At 41.3% G+C, this 15550-nt stretch overlaps 1 long non-coding RNA gene across 5 annotated transcripts in view; it reads right to left on the minus strand.

Moving 5' to 3' along the window:
* LOC110358600 (uncharacterized) overlaps window positions 1–10176 on the minus strand; it is a 119839-nt gene extending 109663 nt beyond the window's left edge. For 2 of the 5 annotated variants that reach the window (XR_010467207.1, XR_010467203.1), the window contains exons 1-2: window positions 9632–10168; window positions 8417–8517 (exon numbers count right to left, since the gene is read on the minus strand). This is a non-coding gene — a long non-coding RNA (uncharacterized LOC110358600). Of the gene's footprint in view, window positions 1–8416; window positions 8518–9631 lie in introns of all 5 variants that reach the window. The other 3 variants (XR_010467205.1, XR_010467206.1, XR_010467204.1) reach the window with 3 other exon arrangements.
* Between the last annotated feature and the right edge of the window lie 5374 nt (window positions 10177–15550).

Consider the following 15550-nt stretch of genomic DNA (forward strand, 5'->3'; position numbering starts at 1 on the left):
TTGGTGGGTTTTACGTCCAGGGCACGATCTCCTCTCAGCATGATCTTGTACATGTTTTGATTGGAAATACTATTAGATGCATACTAATGTGAAGGGACCCAAATATAAAACAGAGAAAATAAAGATACATGCTAAAGAAAATAGAAAGGGAGATTTCAGGAGAAGAGAGAGACAAAGAAAAGCACTGCAGGCAGCAGCAGGAGAATGAAGGAGAATACTGGAGAAATTAGGAGACAGAATGAGATGCTAAGGAGAGAGATGCGGAAATCAACTAATGCATGAATACAAGGTAGAAAGGCAAGACCCAGGTTTCTCATTGGAATATGCTGGTACAGCTTCATCAAACCTACTGATTTAAGTCACCTGAGAGTTCAGGCCACTGACTTTCATGGAGCTCCATGGACTGACACCACCTCAGCATCTGGCTCAGGCACGGTGGGCTGCAGTCCAAACAAGGACACACAGTACAGAGCAGGACTCCTTTCTAGGGCACAATCTCTTTATTGCTCCCAATTCCCCAGGCTATTAGCTAAATATAACTGGCAGGAACTTCTGTTATTGTCAGCAGGTTTCCCATTCCCATCACCTCTCCCAACCATACCCTGTGTCAAGCACCACAGCCATTACCTCAGTGTCCGTTTGGAAAGATCAAATTTATTCACCTCTACTTATTCTTTTCTAGACCAATGTAATGTTATTGTATCCTGCTCTCCACATCCCACTTCTATTAACCCTCCCTTATACCTTACAGCTATGGCTGAGTCTTTAAAAACTCACTTCACAAAAAATCCTATTGTTTCTCACAGATTTTTTCCCTGACAAACACTGAACAAAAGTGCAGTAGAACCATGTACAAAGAGAAAAATTAAGAGGATCAAACCCTCCTTGGTTTTGCTTAGACCTTGGTGCACATCTTCAATTGATCCATGCAATTAATACATTTATTGGTTTAAACACTATCAGGCAGCTGTTTGGCCCTGTATATTAATCTTAGAAGTATCATGGAAATGAGTGGAAACTGAAAGGAGATGGAGTAGGGCACGTGAGACTAGTATTAAGTAAAGGAAGGAAAGTCTGCTCTCTAAGGTATCTTTATTTGTTTCTGAGGTCTCATGAATAGCATCTCTCTTCCCTGTGCGTAGCTCCCTAACTTCTGAGTTCTGCATGACTCATTGCCCCAAGCAGCAATGAATTGTCTGCCAGGTTGCTACTTCTGGGGTATTAACAGAATATTGAGAATCTCATTTCTGATCTCCCTTAAAACCGCTTGGTAAATGGATCTGGCTCAGAGAAAGGATGAAAATAATATCTGCAATAAAAAGGCCTCCAAAAAAAGGAGGAGGGAGAAAAAGAGAAATGAAAGAAAAAGATGGGATTTCCAGAGAGTCCTGACTGATCTCCACTTCATTCTTGAAAGATTGGACTATTAAAGGGACACAGTAGGCCTGAAGGAATTGTGCAATCATTTGTGCAAATGGTAATTTCAGTGTTCAGTCTATCATATCCATAAACATAATGTGGCTGGGACTGACATGAGTTATAGCAAATCCCTTTCCCAGGAGGCTCCATGCCACTTTGATGCAATGCCTGAGAACGCAGAGAGCTGAAAAGTCAGAGATGCTTCTTTCCTCCCGCACTCGCTCAGCTGAGCTGATGGGTGAAGCCACCCTGATTACAGCAGATTTGTGGAATTAAATGGAGGAGCCACAGTGCTGACAAAGAAACTGTTCCAATCCCATAAAAGCTCATCTCTTGTCTTGTACTTACTCGCTCACACAACCGAACATGCAAAATCTGCTCGGTAAATAAAGATGTGTTCCTCTGGCTCAACACGCGGCTTTGCTGAAGTGCTAATCCCAAGGGTAACACACACCAAACACTTCTGCTTTACAGATGTGTTGCCTGGCTCTGTGTGTCCTCACACACTTGTCAGTGGGGGAATACATGTCCTAACATTGAGACATCACTCTTCTGCTCTTTGTGAACTCAGAAGCAAGCAGCGCAAACTGGGGTTTTTCAAGTGCACCTAGTAAAGATGAACACCCTAATCCCACTGGCCTTAATCTCAGTCTGTTTGTGGGTGAGCATCCTTCCTCGGCTCTGTGTTCCTTGACATAATCTGCAACATTGATGTGCAAACTTGGAATCATAGAATAATTTTGCTTGGAAGAGACCATCAAGATCATCAAATCCAACTGTTAACCCAACACCAGCACTAACCCATGTCCCTGAGAACCTCATCTACATGTCTTTAAAACCCCTCCAGGGACGGTGACTTCACCACTTCCCTGGGCAGCCTGTTCCAGTGCTTGTGATGTATAAATTCGGGTTACCCACTTTCTGGAATTCCTGTGAACACAACTATCTCCTCTGTCAAGTGACGCCTTTTCCTTGTGTTATCTCCATCTACCCACGCTGTACATTTGGCTTGAAAGGCAAACCCTTGAGGGTTTGGCCCCACAGCCATCTGAGCCAGGGCCTGGCCACAGAGCACTAGAGATCTGGCTTGTGTGCCCATTTCCCCAATTCAGGACTAAGACACAGCATCAGAACTACTCTTACCCATGGGCTGTCAAATGCAAAAGTCTTTTTGCGGAGCTGAATGAAGATACCACTGGGATTTACATTTTCAGAGTCCAAATACTACACTGATGTACGCTCAGCAAAGCAACAATATTAACAAGCTTAAAGAAAGCCAAAATAGGGTTCTATGACATCCAGATATGAGAACTGATTGCTCTCGGACCCCTATCAGCAGTACTGTGAATTCACCTTAATGCACTGAAACACCAGTAACTAAAACTCAGTCCTAGATGGGAATAGTCTTGAACTTAGAAAACAATCTTGTTCTGTTTCTGACCCACACAAATGAAGCTTTCACACAATTTCTTCATTGATACAAATAAACACACACTCTCCCAGCTTTCTAAAGGCAAAGGGCAGAAATTTGTGCTTTATATTCATTGGGTCTGGAAAAAAACAAATTTTTAAAATGTCACAACACTGTATTTATTTGTATAGAATCTAATTTCTTGAATTCTTATTTGTGCAGATTTTTTGAGTAATTCCTATTCAAAGAAGAAGGGCAACATTGCATCAAACTCTGTGGCATGTTTTGTGTTCGGGGCAGTGGTTTACTTGATTAGAGACAGTCTCACTGGATTGCACAAAAAAGTGAAAGGATATGGGCTCTCTGTGGGAGTTTCTTTGAGTGGTCGACCCAAATAATGTTCTTTACTCACTCATTTGTCATAGAACTACCCTTGACTAAACCACATACCAGGTTCACATTGTGCCTTCATCTCACATTATCACATAGAGTACCTAAGATATCATCCACTTCTTTGCAAAAGGGAGAAATTCCTTATTTTTATTTGGTCAGGCTGCATTACCCTTGATTTTTCTATTAGTTCAGTTTGAAAACTTGTCTTGTTTATTTTCTTTCTTTTTTGTTTTTCTTTGTATCTTTCACAAGTTTAGAAACAACGATGGATTAAAAGGAAACATTTTCTTTGTTCAAGGGAACCTGCAGCAGCTAAGGGAGAGATCTGTGAACAGGTGAACACGTTTCTCATATCCCAGGTTCCCACAGCATTGGTGGGTTTGAAGACCTTGTGCCTCTGTGCTTCTTCCTCACTATCTCTTTGAAGGGTTTATGACTTGCAAAGAAATCTTTGTGTCCTGCAATATTGCTTAAAAATAAACCCCATTAAAAGCAACAAATGGCCTTCACACCTAGACTTTCCTACATGTGGTATTTCTAATACAGGTTTGGGCTTTCTACAGCTACCTTACAAAAAGACTTATAATTTAGTTACAGGCAAAGACAACTCTACCTCTGCCAACACACCAACCCCACATCTGAGCTGATCCGTATATGACTACAACTTGTTTGCTGTAAACAACAGCAGCGAGCAGCTACTACAGATAAGAAGTTACAATAGGATTTGGACAGATGACTGGTGCAGGGAACACGCTGAGGATAAACATTCACTTCTGTAGGGGCTCCTGGTAGCTCCAGACAAAGCAAATCTGGGAGCAGACACGAATGGGGGACTCAGCACAGTCTGATCCAAATAAGAGGACTTTCCTGGGGCAAAATTTCATGCAGTCCATGACAAGAGCTGCCAGAAATCCCCATCAGCCATGAAACTAGAAAAACAGATTGGGTAGAGAGCACTGGAGAAAGCTGCAGATCATTAGTCTGCTTTGCCTGATTACATGTGGTTTCTCCCTTGGCTCAGCAAAGCCAGCTCAATTCCTCTCCCTGTTAGACATTGGCCCAAATTACAGAGTTTACATCCAAACTTTACAAAGCATTAATATTTAGATGGTAGGTTATGTTTCCATCCATAATGCCTTTAATTTTATGGGAAAATAACACACATTCAAGTTTAAATATCTTGATTTTGAACTGCTTGGCTGGTTTCTCATTGGATTTCCTGCTGGATCTACTCCACCAGTGTAATTCCCTGACTTGATAGGGTAGCACCTCTTCTTTGTTGGAGTGAAGGAGACCAGAACCGGGTCTCTTTTGAGGGGGAAAGCGTGCTGGCTTTCAGAGTCAATGCTGCAAAAGACCTGAGCCCAGTGGCTCCTGGGACCCACCATCCGGTGCGAGAATAAAACCATGACAGGTCCTATATTTGGGAAAACAAAAATAAATTAAAAAAAAATAATAATCTACCTTTAACTGACTCCCTTGCACACAGGAAACCAGGCAGGTTTTACTGTGTTTTTGTTTTCAAATGTTCAATCGATGAAAACAAAGCTGTTCTGGGAGATGAATTTCAGTTCCCAGAGACAAATGCTGCCTCCTTGGCATAACCCCATGAAAACAATGGTTGGGAACAGGAAATGTTGCTATAAAACTACAGTGTCATTAATGGGCAACTCTGTAATAATCAGGTGTATTTGTAAACCAGGAACAACTTTCCCAGCAAGACTACTTTCCATCACCTCCCACTGCATTATTGTTCCCTGCCAAACCTGTCAGCTCACACATGCATTGTTAATTAAGTGAACCACTCAAGGCAGGTGAAGAGCAAAGAAACAACCAGTAATTTTCACTGTGATTGTTTCTCTCTTTGGGTCTCTCACTTGGCTGTTGTCTTTCCCCATAACCAGCTTTCTCCCCAACACAAAAGTGAGTCTGGGAAACATCTGTGGGGAGAAAGAGGCAGGAAATTGGGGAGACATGGAGAAAAAGCAAGAGCAAAAGGATAACATTTTCTGAAAGCCTCATCTCTAGTTTTCAGCATCTCAGGCAGATCTTTTTACTGACTTCAGAGTGAGGGGAGGTGGAAATGCTGTAAATAAGTAAAAGGATCAACAGAAAAATAGCACTTCTTTTCCACTTCCCTCCTTCCTTGCCTCTCCACCCCCCCCCCACCACATCCTTCCTCCACTTCTTGGGAAATTGCTGTACGACCGAAATCCACAGGCAGCTTCAGCTCCATCCCCTCTCTCTTGACCTTTTCACAGTTCTAAGGGTTATTTAATGAGCTTAGAAAAATAATGCATCAGTTAATGGCAGAATCCCTGGAACGGCGGCATTATCAAGTTTCCCTTTCCTCCTCCTCACCCTCACTGGAGGCCTCATCACCTTCAAACCTCCACTTCCAGCTTTCTTTCTTGCATACTTTAAAATGTCTTCAAATTAGTACCACTTTATAAAATGGAGAAAGAGATCAGTGAGAGTCCTGGAAAGGGACATTTAAATGTTGTACTTTGAAAAACATAGTCATAGATGTTTGATCATCTTAAGCTACTGAAAATGAAAAGTAATTTCTTTAAAATCAGGATATAACAACTGGTGTACATCAGGAGATGTATTAACGTAGCCACACTGCTATATCTCATAAAAGAGGCCACTATACACTGTAAAATAGAGAGGTGATAGGATCACGTGTTGCCAAAAGATTGGTACAGCTTCAACCGTGCTATGAACAGCTCAGCTATTCACGCGATATTAAGAAAATTTGTTGTAATAAATCTAGACTCAATTTCAAGGGACTGGAAGTCAATAATTCTGCCCCTTCTCCAACAGAGACAAAATCTACCGCCCACAGAACTATGAACAACTCATCCTTCTTCCCAAAATTAAACTGCCCATGATCGTCAGTGACACCTGAGACCATGTTAGAATTTGATGCAGAATCCAGAGGGTGCACACAGTTAAGATAAGACAAAGTACCCTTGGCAGCCTTAGCTGCCTTTTGAAATACTTTGGTAGCTTAAATGCAAGAAAAAGCTGGCTGTAAGGGTATGTAAAATGGTATCAGTATGTGGGAACTTGGAAGCATCAGACAGAATCAAGACAGAACCTGCATTTGCTCTTGCAGGTAGTTACTCCATATAATATCCTTAAAATAATAATAATTCATCTAACAATTAATTGGGCCTTTCCACTTGTAGATTCACGCATCACACAATAAGGATGTGAGGAATCAGAAGTGGGCACCAGTTACCTTAGACCTCAGGTCAGTGAGGAGACCCCTCCAAGCCAATTCAATGCACCAGAGACCTGAGTCACACTCTGGAGGAGGCTCTTTACATTAACTATAGGGATCTCCAGTGTGACTAAATCCGTCAGGTAAGTCCCTTCATTCAGTGTCTCTAGTAGGTGGAATGAATCTCAGGTTTTCTCTCCCCTTGAAAGGCTTTGCTGAAGAGCTCTCTCTTCCAACTTTGAGAAGCCTGCTTATATTTTTCAGCCTGAATTTAATGGAGGCCAGTTGACGTTCATTTCTTCTTATGTCAATGTTATCCATGAGCTTGACAAATCATCTCCTTCTCTGGCATTTTTAATTCTCCTGCTCATCTTCTCCACATACCCCTCACCACTCTGTTTAGCAACAGCAACTGTTTACCTGTCTTAAAAATTCAAGCCTTTGACTCTCCATCCACTTGATTATCCCATCAGTCCTCCTCTGAACCTGCTCTTAACTGAATTAGTCTACATGAGACACAGATGTCTAGAACTGTACATAACATTACAAATGAATGTCTCCCAGGCTCTTATACAAAAATATTTCCATTTCTCTTGCTTTATTAGACACATGTTGCCTGAGGCATCTCAGAATTTGCCTTTTCCACAGTTCCATCACATACTGATACCTCAGCAGACTCTTCTAAGCTTGTCTAACATATCCAGGTATTTCTCAGGCTCATAAACATTGTTTTCACTACACAAATTTCTCAGTTCACTCATCCAATGCTCATCAGCACTGTGCCCACAGGCTGAAATTCCACTCACGTTGCACCTGCTTTTTCTAATATCATTTATTGCCAAATTTTGTGTTAATTTCCATTATTAATGAATATGTGAATTCAGATCAGACAGGACCGGTCCTGGAAGAATTTTACTCCTAACCACCCGCACTGAAATACCTACTCCAAGAAGGGAGGTATCTCTTTCTGTAACACTCTTCTGATGGGATTTAAGTTCATTTTACCTACTGCTGCCTTAATGAATATTTCTCATTTTGCATGTATCAAATGTTTCTAGCTTATTTGGGTACAGATCTAAATTATATCAAATAAATATAAATTACCTAACTTCTCAAAGCAAGATCCCATATTATTCTTTCTTGCGTTTGTTTTTTTTTGTTTTGTTTTTGGTTTTTTTTCCAATTTTTTTCTAAAAATACATGTACTTTTCTTCTATCATATAACATTAACTTGCTACTGAACCAACATTCTGTAAAACAACTCTTTCAGGTATCAGAAATGAAAGCAATTTGTTCCTCTCATTATCATCATATCAAGCAGCGTGAATTTTACTTCTACCTCAGCTATAGTAATTTAAATGTCCATACACTCCTTCCCATTCATGTCCTGCCTTTCTGCTACGGTCATTATCAAGATCCTTGCTGAAATTGAATCAAAATTATTCATTTTGTTTTGTGAATGAATGCAGATTACTTTTAAACTTGGTCCCATACTTCCTGCATGGTGTCAGTATTTCTTCTCTCATTATATTCTCCTTATTTCTATCGGTAAGGAATTTCTACCATTTGTTTTAATTTCCTCTGTAAAGAATTTCCTTTGCGAGGAAATTAAAAACTTGACATTTTGCAATTCTCACTTTATCCCCACAGCTCATCTGAGATGTTGTTCTCACTGCTGATCACTCCCTTTCTTTATAGTTCTACTCATAACCCAAGTGGGTATCTGGAAACCTTTGATTTTTCTATTGTCACTGCACATTTATCCTTTTGACTTTCTGAATCCACCTAGTTGTCTAAAGGTTTACACAATAGATACTATTTTATCCTAGAACTTCCAACCATTGCCCTTGTGTTAATGTAGCTGGTTATATTAAAAAAAACAATAATAGACTTATTTGTAGATTTGGGAGAATGATATTATTCCTCAGAACTTCCAGGGAGACAGAAAAAATAAAGACACTCACTCTAATTAGAAGTCCACATGCTGCCCAGGGTTTTGAATAGGGCTGGAGTAATTTCTCCAGTATGCCCAAAGGATGGACAGTGTAACACAGGTCAAGTTTATCTGAAAAATACAGGTTTTGAATACTGGGGTCAGGTTCACTCCTATAAGCGGAAGCAAGCAGAAGTACTTTTGTCCATGAATCACACAAGTTTACCCAAAATACATTTGTGGCACAGAGAGCAAAGAACAGCTTTTTTTTTTCCCCCACAGTGTTCTGCACAAAAATGACTTTCACTTTAGTAGCTGAATTCATTTCTCTTGGTCTTAAACTGAAATGCACATCTGAAAACTAGATTTAACTGCCATTATCAGTTGAGAAAAATCTGAGATCTATACCAGATTTAATTCGGGCCTTATAGATCTGATTTCCCGTTTGCTCTTATACTTTGAATATGTTTTAAAGGCAGATCATTGAGTGCTCAGTCATCTCACTGCCTGGACAAGCCATTTTACTTTACCCTCCAGTACCTCCCATCTAACCTACTTGTTTGGGATCAAGTACTTCAGAGCATGAATTGAACAGAGCAGCAACATCACCATTCAGCGCCTCTCCTTTCTGTGTTTCCTGAGTTCCCCTGTTGAATGCTTGTACTGGGTATTTAGAAAATGCATTCTCACTCATTCTGCACAATTCCCTATTATATGTCCTCACACACAGCATCTGCTGCTGTATACATAACTGTTCCATGAAGACTTGGTGCTTCAAGGACTGCCAGATAACTGGAGCCGAATTACCTAGGGGTTCCTTCTCCTTGAATTATTCTACTATGAAATTCTCATCTGCAGGCTGCAAAGGGGAAACGACAGAGAGAAAAGAAACAGCTTCTCCCTGTCTAAACTTTCCGAGGAGCCTGTCGTGCTAAGTACTGGCCTGTCTTCTCTCGTTTGTGTTAACAGTGTCTAAATCATTCTTTCAACTCATTGCCTTCCATGCAGGAGGAGCTGAGGCAGCAGCACAAATGGAGCCTTAAGTACAAGGGGCTGGAGCAAGTTATTTCCATATAGACTTGGAGGTAGATGGTGGGAGGGGGTAAAGTACTTTTAGCTTCATGTTTCAATATCTCATTTCCATTAGCTCAATCCTAGAAACCCCCATCCCTTTATTCTTGTATTAATTACATCTCAAAATAGCTTTAAAAGTGGCCTCAACCCTAATTTAAAAAAAACAACCAACCTGGAAAGCTGCTCTGTTTCCATCCAGCAGTGACCAGCTGATGTGGTGGTTCTTGAGCTGTTGCTTTTATAAGATTGAGTTCCTTACTTTGATCTCAAAAAGAACAACGTGAGACCAGACTGAGGTAAGTAGACCAAGGTCTGAGCATACTTGGAGGTCATCTGGCCCTTAAGATGTTTGTCTGATGAACCATCATTCAGGAACACCTGTGAGGAGTGGTCCTCACCTTTGGTCCAAGGGGTAGATGAGATTAAGAGGGAAAGCTGTGTCCTCCTGTTAGCTCCAATGTCCTCCACCTGTTTCTCATTTACAGGGAAAAAAAACCCATGAAGTGGTACCCAACAGAGCTTTGGGGCTTTAATCTGGCTGACAAGTTGATCCAGCTGGACTTGGACAATAATAAGGCAGAGAAAAGCCAACCTTGGTTCCTGCAGCCTTCAGTGCTCAGGGATACAGCTCTGTCTCTGTGTGCCTGCTGCTACTGGAAGATCTCTCTTTGGAGTGTCATAGTCACCAAAAAAGAGACTTAGGCCGCCTACGGGCTCTCTTGCTAAAATTGCTTTCATTTAGAACTATTTATCAGCATTTTCGTACCATTTTTCAACCACTCTCCTCAGCAGCTCTGTGCAATGCAAATACCTCCAAGTCATCGCTGCAAGCCGAAAGAGCCCAGACTGATAAAATGTAACACGGGCGGCAGGGAGATTCAATTACAACAAACTGGCTGTGCCAGCCTCAGCCTTTTGCTGCGCTTCAAAAGGGGAGGGATAACATGGAGACAGATTTTGTAGACATGCATGTGCAACTATTTTTGCTGCCGATCTGTCAGAGGCAAAGTGATGGGAAGATTTGCCCAGGACCAGGAGAATATAACTCCTGTGACATGACCCATTGCAAAAGCTGAAACTTCATGTCCATCCCACCTGAGCTTGTTTTGAGGATTTACATCAGGCAAATTTCACTCTCAAACTCAGGTCAAAGTGTCCAGAGATTAAATTTGAGACATTTATTTGATTTGAGGTTGGAACGATTTAAAATATCTTCAGTCATAGCACCAGGGCAAGTAGGGAAATTTGCACATCTGCCTTATCAGTCATTACACCCAGTAAGTAAAAGTCGCAAGTTCTCTGTGCATATTTCTCTGCATATGTGAAATTAATCTCAGAAAGCTGAAGACCACATAGAAGAATTATTTAATATTATATCGGCAATATTCATTAGCTGGACACGATCAGTCCCCCTACCATATACTACTCCCTTACAGACTGGCAGGACACTTCTTTACCAATGTATGCCAGAACACATGAGAGAGTGTAATGAAACTCCAGGGCAGAGCTGTGATCCTGGTGTAGTTTCCAAAACCTGCAAAATCTCTCTTGTAGTACTTTCCTAGTTCGAGACCTTCACTGTGCAGCAAGAACAAAGCTGTCTCCCTTATGATATTTCTTTCAAACATTGTACATTCCTGTGGCGCTTCACATTTTTTTTCCTCTTTTCTGAATACACATGTACATATGTACGCATGCATACATTTTTTTTCCTGTCCTTTGAGTAATTATTTTTGTTCCAGCAAAATCAGAACAAGCAGAGCAGCTACAAATATCTCAAAAGCTTTTAGAGAGCAGGCAGCAGCCCACACACCAAGCTGCTCGAAAAGAAGAACTTGACATGATGAAATTCAGATGTGTATTCCCGACAGAGAACTGCAGGCTGGGCAGCCGTGCAGCCAGGGTGGACCGGGGAGCAATGAGGCATTGTGTCTCATGTCATTGCCTCCATCCATAACAGCGGACACGGGCGGCTGGGTCCCTCCCCACTTCGCTGCACTGAAATGGTTCTGTGGGGAAATAGGGGGAAAGGGGGAATAGGGAGAAAGGGGAAATAAAGGGGAAAATAGCACTTGGCTTCCAGGATGGGAAGAGAAGGAGCTGACAGCATTTGCTGCACAAGCGTCTGCTCAGGATAACACTGAGATTATCTGTGACTTCTGCTGCTGTGGGACCTAGAAGTTAGGAGCCTCTAGCATAGAGGTACATATACATATATATATATATATATATATGTCCAAAGTCTCTGTGATGTTTCAGCACATCCAAGAAGCAGCAGCATATTACAGCAACAGACCCTCCGTCACTAATACAAATCCGTAACAGTACAGCTGCATTCCAGGATCGAGGAGCTTCCTTTACTCCTGATCTCTGCTTCATCACCAAACAGCAGCCCAGAATCTCCGACTTTGAAATATCTGTGAATAACCTACGGTATCTTCAGCCAGGAGCTCCCCCAGCCAAGCTGCACACACGGTCTGTTAATTCTAACTGTACTTTCCCGAAGTTCAAAGTCTTATTACCAGGATTTATTACCTTGGGTAAATATTGGAAGAGCATCATTCAGAACACATGGGATGCAAACACATTCAGCCTCCAGCCCTAAGGATCCTCCTGAATTTTTATGCAGGAAAACTACTGTTTGGGTCCATGGTGATACAAGGAGTTAAACTGGCATCACCTACAGAGACTCAAGGACATTGAGACGTGGCTGCACTGCCTACTTGTGACAAGGCTTAAGCACCTGCTTAATTTTAGGCTGCTGCTTAAAGCTCACAAAGTTGCAAGAAAGTGCTTTTCTAAGGCGTGTTTTCCTGTCCTGAATGTCAATGCACTTACAGCTACACAAAATCAGAACAGTGAGAGAACAGAATCTTCTATAGGGAGAAAAGTTTTGGAAAAGCAGATGTAAAGGATCCACTGCCTCACGCTAATATTCCACTTTGTAAAGCCCATTTCTTATCCCTGAGGATTTGAATATTCCATTATGGGAAAGCAGTTGTTTGAATAGATGTGTGTGAGGGAAGACACACACACACATACTCTCACACACAGAATATTGATTGGAACTGTATTTATGATTCCTCAGACCTTTAAGAAATTGATTTCTGCTTATTCTTCCTCTCTGTGTCTCACTCCAGCTGAAAATCAAAGCTCAGTGTAGGTTCCCTTAAAGAATTTTTTTAACAGAGAAAAATAAATATTTTTCCTAAAGTTTGTGTGAAAAGAAAAGAAAAGATAAAACAAGCCCAAGAATCCTATAGATTTGGTGTTCAATATTCTATCCACTGTTTTTTCAAAGAGATAGAAAACTTAGAAATGCCATTTAGAAATAAACAAGTAAACAAACACAGCCCCACTCCTTTCTTTCCTTTTCAAGTAAAGTATTGTATTTATTTTCAGTAAGTTCAGAAAATGACTTGATTCTGCAATTCATCTTTCACACCAAAGTCTTCCCTGGAATTCAGTGTTCTTATTAAGACTTTTTCTTTAAAGAGACTTACACAAACTTAAAGTTACAAAACAGCCCCTGTGCCAGCTGTCTGCACTGGCACGTATCTGCTAAAACAAAGTCAGACTGAAATTCAGGCTTTGGTCCTAAATAAACAATCCCTCTTTATTAAGCAGTGCACTTAAGAGTTTGCTCAACTTTAAGCCCAAGTTTAAAATACAGACAGCAATTCTGCTGAGTCTTCAATGTTCTGATGAGCAAATGTACAAAGCAGCTGCTTGTGCTTTGAAGGATTTTGTCCTGGTAACTGGTGTCAAGCGTCCTACAGACTCCACAAGACCTGCATTAGTACACCATAAACTCAATCTCCAGCCTCCGACCACAAGAAAGTCTTATTTGAGCATGGAAAAACATATAACGTGAGAACAGTTTTGCAGGTGTGGAGCACTGACTTCTTTTAGCTCCTACCATCTTCTTCATTTTTATTAGCCCCTGTGCTTTCTGCCCAAGTCGGTGTCTTATCCATCCAGGGGATCCACTGCATTTCATTCTAAGCACCAAGCACCAGCTAATTATAAACCAAACACAAATTAAACCCATCTTCCCATCCTCCTCTCTGAAGCCCCTAATTGCCCATTACCCTGTACTGTGCTCTGACACAAAAGTAATTCTACTAAGTGGGGAGTTTTGTTGTTGTTTTTTCTTTCATAAAAAACTGTTAATTTGCTATTAAATCTCTTGTTGAAAGACTAATAGCTAAATGAATGCATTAAACATGTGCAAATTAGTTTTTTTTTACTGCATTACTTAGTTGAAGATTGAAAGGGTATGATACATCATTGTTGGCTCAGTAGGATTTAATGAGGCACTAGACCATCTTCTGTCTTGGAGGCCAGACTTAGCAATGATCCCCAGGACTGCACAGGCAACACTTGTCCCAGGTCCCTCTCCTGCCAGCGACATCTATTTTTCCCTTTGCCTCTCTCTTCTCCCATCACCGCTGATGTACGTGAAATAAAAATGTAGTTTCCAGATCAGTTTTATAATGAAAAGTAGCCTATTGCTGATGACAAATGTTGTTTACAGTCACTAGAAAAGAGGGTGGAATGGTGAGTGAATATATTAGAGGAGGAGAGGATAGCTTTTATATTCATTACACTGCCATTTTGGGCCTGCGAAGACACATAACCTTTCCCTTTCTCCCTCCATCATACAGTCACTTTCAGATGTCTACATTAAAATAAAAAGCTGCAGGCGGTGCGCTTTGCATTAGCTGCTATCAACAAAGAAGACATTTTCCACCAGTCAAACAGAACTCCTTGTGGGAATAGCATCCCCCTAACCACTCTTACTGAGATTTTCCTGGATGCTTTCCCTCCCCAGGCTCCTTCCTGCCCCGCAGAAAAGAAAACCCGTATGAGAGACAACTAATAAAAGCCATTGCAAGGTTCTCATCCTCAGCCATTATAAAGGAGAGTGGCATTACCTATCAGGATGAAGTAGACAGCAGCTGCCACCAGTGTCTACTTGAGGGAAACCTCTTTGCAGAGGGTTATTTCGGTAGATTTTTAGACCTCTGGGGCCTGAAGTTAAAGTCACAAGAAAGGATGTCCCCTGAACTCTAGCCAAAATTGCTTTTATGCTCTGGGAAGCATGGTGGAAGGCCTCAGTTGAACATGGTTTGCAGAAGCTTGCAGGCTTCCAGCACGGAACCAAGAAGACACTGAAGATTTTGAGTATGGAAAATGCAGATACAAACAGATTTGGAGAAAAATCTCTCCCATGAGGCCTGGTAGACTTTTGCTGCTCAGGGAGAAGTGAGGACAAAAGGAAGAGGTTGGAGTTTGTGGAAGAGTTTTGTTCTGGCAAGGACAAAAAAGAAACTGTTTATTTTGAGAGAAAATAGATAAATTAAATTCCAGGAGAGGGATACATAGTTTTAATAGTTGTGGTGTTGTGTCTGTCAGTTAACAGAGGACGAGGTCTGTGGAGAGGCGGCTGCAGGACAGCCAGGAGCTGAGATGTTCTGGAACAAACCCAGAGCCAGACAGGCTGGCACCTCTCCCACCCTCACGTCTTCACTTACTACTACTATATGCCATGATCAAAAGGCTGTCAAATACTAATAAAGTCTTAATGCATCATGTCTCATTCACACTGACTCATCTTGGGCATCCAAGTTTAGTGGGTCAGATTCCTAGGTTCCTTCTGTAGCCAGCAAAGAAGGATTTGCTCTTCCAGATTTGGAACAGATAATTTAGGATCCTGGCATGAATTACCATTTTTTTCAAGTCTTTCTCTGCTGATTTTACAAGGAGCTTTAGGGGTTCTGGCCAGTTATCTCTGACACCCAAGTCAGATCTCTGAACTTAGTGAATAGCTTTATAGGACTGTGATTTTATTCATCTCTGCAAACCCAAGCATGTGAAAAGCAGCAGGGCTCCACTGCTGCAATTAATGGCTTGTGGTTAGACATTATCTAAGGGTCAAGAAGACCCAGAGGGCACAGAATTACTGCTGTACCTGTGTGTTTCCATCTGAGCTGGCACCCTCCACTGACCTCAAAGGAATCTCGTGGAAGGGCCACATAAGGGAGCATCAGAATGAAAAAGAAGTTCTGATTGTATAGAAATCTACAAA

This window comes from Columba livia, chromosome 19, assembly GCF_036013475.1.
Source record: "Columba livia isolate bColLiv1 breed racing homer chromosome 19, bColLiv1.pat.W.v2, whole genome shotgun sequence".
In the NCBI taxonomy this organism is placed as follows: Eukaryota; Metazoa; Chordata; class Aves; order Columbiformes; family Columbidae; genus Columba; species Columba livia.